A 7,389-nucleotide genomic window follows, 5' to 3' on the forward strand; every position below is an offset into this window, starting at 1 on the left:
GGGGACATTACCTTAATGTCTCCCAGCTTCAGCTGGTCATCCAGACACCATGAAGGGCCAGCCAGGGGTAAGGCGCAGTATGAAATGCCAGGGTCAGTGGGCTGAGGCCATGCTATTCAAGGAAGGAAGCCCCCGCCAGACAAGCTTGAACCTGGGGACCAACAGTGGAAGATCCCTGACCATTTCTGCTCAGGAAAGATCTGATCAGAGCTTCATTTCCAGAAAAGCCATTATCCCTTCCTCCCAGCACCCACACCCTTTGCATCTTAACTATGAGCCATCGCTGTCTCTGTGGAGGTGGCAGACTCTAGACTTGGTTGGTGGTACTGAGAATCAAAGCAAGGGACTGGTGCCCACGGGTGATATTGTCCAGTGAGAACATGAGAAAAATAGACACTGCCCACTGATAGGGCTTGGGGACACGTGTCAAGGACAATACCTAATGTCAGTCATCTTTGGGCCAGTGCAGGGCCCAGGAGCATTTCTGGGAATGCAGAAATGACAATGACTAGGTCATTACCTGGAGCTTACAGTATGGTTGAAAGGCCCCTATGAGGAAGAAATGTATATATACACACATATTAACACACACACAAGTCAGAGCCAGGGATGCTAATCGAAATATCCAGTGACCAGTGAAAAAGATTCTAATATCAGAATTAGCAGCTAGGACATTAGGGACCACAACCATTTTTTATCTGGTATAGGCGTGCTTCGAAATTTTAGCCACTAGCTTGGTGGCTGGTGAATCCTAGCTGAGTGTCAGAGAACCTAAGGTTCCAGCGTATGAGGGACACTGAAAAGGGAGAGAGTCACACTCGGGAAAAGTCCCTCTGAGCAGCAACTCTGAGGAAAGAGGCTGAGAAAATGATCAGCATTAGAGCAAGACCCATGTCAACACAGGTCACTGAGGCCTGCGCCCCCTTCCAGGATCCACACCAGCAACTCAGGTCCCTGACAGCTGAGTCTCAGGGTGCATAGATCCTTTAGCCCCAAGGCCACATGTCCTGATGTTCCAATTTGCAAGCCTTTGAGAAGGGAAGGGAAAAGAGCAACTGGAGTCAAGCTACAGAAGCCCTTGATAGGCTAACTAAAGAAAGTCTTGGGACTCTGATGGTTTCTGCCCTGAAGTTCTGCTTCAGAAAAAAAGTTATCCTCTTCTTTCTTAGGCAACATCATCATTCCTCCGCATTTTTTTTTTCATTTTTGAGAGAGTGTAGTCTCATCTCTAGTACATGCTAGCCTGAAACATGGTATGTAGCCCAGCCTAACCCCAAACTCAAAGTGACTCTCTCCCTCAGCCTCCCAAGTGCTGGGATTACAGATGCTACCATGCCTGGATTTGTTTCTTTTGTTTTCAGTTTTCATTAACAAGGGCTTCTGCTATCTAAACTGGAGATAAAAGACTGTGAACTTAAATACTAAGAATGCAAGGAAGAAACAGGTGCATGCTGGGAAATGTTGGACAGAGAGCAGATTACAGTAAGCAGAAACCTGCTGACTACTTGAGTCTTAGGACATTAAGTCAAGGACAACACTGGGGGCCAGCAATTCCTCGAACAAGCCCAGGGCCCAGGAACAAACTCTTTGTGTGTGTTGGGGGGGGGGCGAGGGGAAGGCAGGCTGTGTAAGCTTGACTAGCTATACTCTCTCCCTGTACCACAGTCACTGCATCAGTGAGATGAGACAGCTAGGCTCTCTCAGAGGTCGGGGTTTGTCTGAAGGGACTCTGAGGTGCCAAGAGAGAGAAGTGACTGTGTGTGGATCCCACCCACACTTGATCCACCTGACTTCACCCACTGCAGCCCTGTTACATTTCACCCATGGCTTCTAGTTCTTCACTTTTACCAGGGAAATCAACTCAGAATCACTGGGCAAGACCACAGTACCTGCAAACTCCGAGGACAGAGGAGTCCATCCTCTGGTCTCCTGAATGTTCTCAACAGTATTGCTAGACCATGCCAGGAAGGAGGTAAGAGTGTTTCCCAGATCCATAGCAGAGAACAAATCCATGTGTCACCGTGAGGTGAATCTCTTACTACCGCGCTTCGGCTCCAGACTGACGCAGGGTCCTAATCCGGCCCGTGGTCTCCTCGACACTTGCTGTATTGATCGTTTACCCCAATTGTGCTTCAGGCTTCCAAGACCTACTGCAAAGGCAGATGAGGCCTTTACTCTTTAATTCTCATACTGAACTATGTTGAATCAAGCTCTTGTCACTCAGAACTCAGGTGTTATGAAGAGAAAATTCATGGCTGAGTATAAACAAGACAAAGAAAAATCAAGGAACTTTCCAGGCCTGAGACATCTCGCACCAGAGGGACATCAGAAGAAGCACTTGAAAAAGCACAGACCCCAAAGCCAGGCAGCCTAGACTCAAATCCTGCCTTGAGCAACTTAATCCCCAAATCTCACAGAGCAGTGCTTCTCGACCTGTGGGTCAGGACCCCCCTTTAAGGTCAAAGGATCCTTTCACAGGGGTTACCTAAGACCACAGAAAACACAGGTGTTTACATTATGATTCGTAATAGTAGCAAAACTACAGTTATGATGTAGCAATGTAAATACTTTATGGTTGGGGGTCCCCACAACATGAGGAACTATATTAAAGGGTTGCAGCATCAGGAAGGTTGAGTCCCACTGTCACACTGACCTCACAGGGCTCCTGGGGGGACCATGTGAAGTACCCAGAACCCTCTACCACATCAGCAAGATGAGGGACATTGTAACAATGTAAACCTGCGGCATTTTCCTCCTAATTCTGCTTATTCAGTGGTATTCTGACCTCCTGCCTACAGGCACCTCACCTACAACAAACCCGAGTGGAGACTGCCAATTTCTACAGCAGCCAAAACCCTGCAAATGGGTAGATAATACATTTATCACAAGTTGCACCCCAAATGTGGAAATGTTCTAAAAGGCAAACCACTTTTCTGATGCCCTAACTTCTTTCCGTTTATCTTTCTAAACCATGAAATCCTTATTTCAACAGCTTTTCACTAAAGTACACGAACCCAAAAGTCCATTAAAACCAACTCAAGAATTTTCAAGTACTCGACAAAATCATGAGTTGTTTTTTTTTTTTTAAAAACATGCTTAACTTTAAACATGTTTTAACTAGAGAAAAGTGCTTGGTAAACTGTTCTGAAATAAACAACAAAAAGAGAGTAATGAATAAATTAAAAGTAATCTTCAAAATATGTTAACAAATCTGAGATCACTATATAACTGACGTGATTAAAAATGAACTGTCTGTCTGGAGAGATGGCTCAGCATGTAAGAACATCGGTTGCTCTTCCAGAGGACCTGAGTTCAATTCCCAACATCCACAAGGCAGCCCTCAACCATCAGTAATTCCAGTTCCAAAGAATTCAAAGCCCTCTTCTAGACTCTGCAGGCCCTGCATGCAGACATACGTGGAGGCAGAGTATCCAGACACACAAAATAAAAATAAAAGGTTAATTTAAAAAATGAATTGTCAAAAAGTTCAACTTCAAATATATGCCTTAAAATTATTTTTCAGGGGTTGGGGATTTAGCTCAGTGGTAGAGGGCTTGCCTAGCAATCTCAAGGCCCTGGGTTCGGTCCCCAGCTCCGAAAAAAAGAAAAAAGAAAAAAAAATTATTTTTCAATTTGCTTATACAACTGGAAGAATATAAACCCAAATGTAATTTCTTGAAGACCTTTCATTTTTATATGTCCTGATATATAATATATATATATATATATATATCTTATAATATGAAAAAGTAAAGCTGTAGTTTAATTTAGATATTTAGACAGCTCTCATATATTTTACTTAAAGCTTGAAGACTAGCAAATAATTTCATAAAGAGAACTAACCCAGGCTCCTATGTGCATAAACACTGGTTTTGAAATCCCAGACTTAAGATATAGGGCATATGCTGTTCTCTGGAGGCCCCTACTATCCTAAGGAAGTACAGCCCTCACAAACCTCCAGGTTAAAGTGGCAGCCCTCCCAGCCAGTCAAGAAACAAGAAAAGGACTGCTCTCTTGTAATCTCTAGCTCCTCACCTTGACTCCTCAAAGTCTACATCTGACAAACATGACTGCCTCCAACGGTTAAGAAATTGTAAACATTGGGATGGACAAAGTAGAGAAATTAACTTATTCATGTGGTAATTTTCTTTCCCTTGGCCATATTATCGACTACCCTGGGATTACACAAACTAAAATTCCTCAGGACTTGACATTGAGCCTTTTGTGAAGAGGAGGAGTTCAGTGTACCATCACAAACACTGATCAAAAAACCTCTACTTTCTTGTTCAGCTAATTTTAGGCCTCGAATTTCTTTCAAGCTCTCGGGTGCCCCTCAGGGTACCAGGATGTTGAAACCTAAATTCAAGCACGGCAGCTTCAGGACACCTCTGTACCCTGAGAACTACCCTCCAGGCAACAATGCCAAAGGTATGTCATGACCCTCAAGTGCTGGTTTAACCACTGGTTTGGAATGAAGACCTTCACTAAGGACTCTGACACCTTAAGCTACCTGGGCAGGCTACAGTCAGGCTTAAAGTGGGAGGGTTCAAGAACCTCACAGCTGAGAGCTGCCTTAAAGTAAATCGAGTTCTTCCCCCTTTGCAGCCCGAAAGCTGTGCATACTGCATCATGTCAACAGGCCTGTGCGTGAGACATTTCGCGCGGTGGAACTCAAACTGAATTTAAGTCCTAAGAGACAGTGCATGCAAAAGAGCAGCGAGTGGCAAGCTTTTGCATCAAATGAAACTGAGCTTACAAGCTAAATGACTGTTAAAAAACGACTGAAGATAAAGGTCTAGAAGTTATGGCAGTTATCCCACATTCCAGCAGCAACAACAACAACCACAACAACAACAACGCCGCAGGGAGAAAAGACAAAATCTCTACTGGCAAATGACCTAAACCACCTGATCTTTCCTGGGGCCCTTAACTCCAAACACAGAACCCCACAGCCCTAGATAGTCACAAACTAAAGATGCTCTAAGAACATCAATTCACAACACCATGACATGTTGGCTTGCATTTGGTGGCGCCACACTGAGTAGTTGAAAAGTACCTGTATGGTAGAAATAGGTAACCTGTCACTACCTGCATCTGTCAGATGCCACGTGTTAAATGTCAAGACTCCCAAGGTCTACTGATTTCAGCCAGACTGTAATAATAATAAAACACTGACTAAAATATAAATAACAGAGGCAGGAAGGAAATATGTCAAAATGTTTAGAACCACGGATGAGGAAGGGTTTTTTGTTTTCATTTTAAGCTTTGTCTGTTTACTGTAAATTTAGAAGAGGTGAGTGAATAAAGTGTGTTGCTTTTTTTTTTTTTCCCTTCCCTAGTCATATCATTCTAGCTCAAGATCTCAATGCAGATCTTTCGCAAAGAACCAGCCTACCACCAGAAAGGGATTTCCTTCAGCTGAACTACAAGAAATATCATCTCCCAGGATCTGGTCCTGTTTGTTTTCTGTTCTTATCACATCTCTCATCATGTTGCTTCAAACCAATGGTTCCTTTTAGCTGCTCCACATTCTTAACCCGGCCCATTGCAGATCATCAGTTCTTAACTTTGGTGAACTACAAGGGTTTGGGTGATTTCTGAGTCACGCTAATAATTTTCATTGGGATAATCACAGATTATGTTTTGGAACGTCTATACCAGAAACATGATCAACGTTAGGTCCTTAAAGGGAAGAGTACAGATGGATACTCACAGTTCCAAGATGAAGTATTTTCATAAAGGCCATTCTTAACTAGGCTCCATAAGCACGAGCTTGAATGGAGTGGAAAGATGGTCTACAAGCTCTGGCATAATGCACTGATTAGATGGAGCTTCTTTCTCTAGATTCTAATCCATGTGTTCTTTTAAGTCTTGTATCAGCATTTGGGGTCTACGCTTCAAGGTAATAAATATCATTTTTGCTCCCTAATTTAAAAAAAAAAATTAAAAGCCAGGTTGCCTTAAATCAATGACTCCATCACTACTGTGTGTAGTGGCTCTGGGAGCTCCTCTTGGAGACACCGCGAGAATTTCTACTTATGACATCGGGCTCTGAGCGCTGCCTCTGACCCTCCTCGAACGCTCGGCGCAGGGGCACGTCACAGAGCAGCACCGGGACAGTCCGTGTCCACGCGCGGTGAGTGCGCGCCTCTGGGGCACGAGGGATGCGGTGGCGGAGACGACAGGGTCCCCAGCAAGCAGGACCACCTCCCGGCACCTGAACCGAGCAGGGAAGGTCCCAGCCGTCACACCAGCCAGGGACCTGTGCAGCGAGGAACGTCCTGACTCCGCGGTGCACCAGCCCCGCGCGCGCTCGGCCCGCGGGGGAACCCCGGCTCAGCCACCGGAAGCGGCGGCCGCCGGAGCGGCCCCGGAGCCTCCCGAAGCCGAGGGAAATGAGGCCGTGGAGCCCAGGCCGGAAAAGCGGAACGTCCCGCAGAGCCTCGGGGCGGCTCTCCAGTCTCGGCCGGGCTAGGGTCGCCTTGGCCGACACGCGGCCCCTCGCGGCTGGCGCACTCACCTCCTCCGCTGCCCGGGCCGCTCCGCAGGCGGCTGTCACTGCAATCCACGAACTGCCCCGCGCAGGGTTGCGATGCTATTTAAGGAGTCGCGGCCGCAGCTGCTCTGTTGGCTGCGCCACCGGCGTTGCAGCAGCAGGGCCGGGCGGCTGGTTGTGCGCGTGCCGTACCGCGCCGCCCCGCCCCGTCTGCAGGCTCCTCCCCGCTCCATCTCTTAGCGCGACCACTCCCCCTCGCCAGCTCCGCCCCTCCTGTCGCGCAGGTCGAGCCCGTCCCGCCCCATCACACCCACCGCTCCTCCCAGGCCCCGCCCCAGCGGCGCCATTCCCGCCTCCCAAGCCCCGCCCTCTCCTGTCTGATCCAGCCCCTCAGACCTGCCGCTCCTCTCAGGCCACGCCCATCAACTTCAATCCTTCCCCTCCGGCCACGCCTCCTCAAGGCCCAGTCCTTCTTCAGGTTGTGCTGACTCCGCCTCTCCCTCGAAAGCCGCAAGGTAGGCGTGACCTCCCCCAGGTCCAAGAGCATGGCTGTCAGCAAGAAAAGCCATTAAGGTCACCCAAACTGCCCTCTAGTTTCACAACGATTCTGAGGTAGGGCAAAGGGTAAATCTGAAAGTCTCCCGAACCCTGATAATGTAATGTTTTGGGATGTCGCAGGTGCCCTTTAGCTCTTCATCTTTAACATTCTACCCAGCTGACTTCTTGGCATGGCCTCTCTGCTTGGAGGGACCATGGTAGCTGAAGACGTCCCATCTTTTTTTTAGCACAGATATACACGAACCCCTTTAATCCAGTTTCACCACGGTCCCCACACCAAGTTTCACCACTGTCCTTGGCTAGGAATACTGGACTTCTGCAATGTCCTGGCTAGG

The 7,389-nt window shown here is 47.4% G+C and overlaps 1 protein-coding gene across 1 annotated transcript in view; it reads right to left on the minus strand.

The window, feature by feature from the left end:
* The window catches only part of Acsl1 (acyl-CoA synthetase long chain family member 1), a 66,115-nt gene extending 59,417 nt beyond the window's left edge, over positions 1 to 6,698 (minus strand). The window contains exon 1 of the mRNA XM_032918427.1: positions 6,521 to 6,698. The gene's annotated coding sequence lies outside the window, so the exon portion shown is untranslated. The remainder of the gene's footprint in view (positions 1 to 6,520) is intronic.
* Positions 6,699 to 7,389: the final 691 nt, after the last annotated feature.

The sequence above is a fragment of the Rattus rattus genome, chromosome 13, assembly GCF_011064425.1.
Source record: "Rattus rattus isolate New Zealand chromosome 13, Rrattus_CSIRO_v1, whole genome shotgun sequence".
Classification (NCBI taxonomy): domain Eukaryota; kingdom Metazoa; phylum Chordata; class Mammalia; order Rodentia; family Muridae; genus Rattus; species Rattus rattus.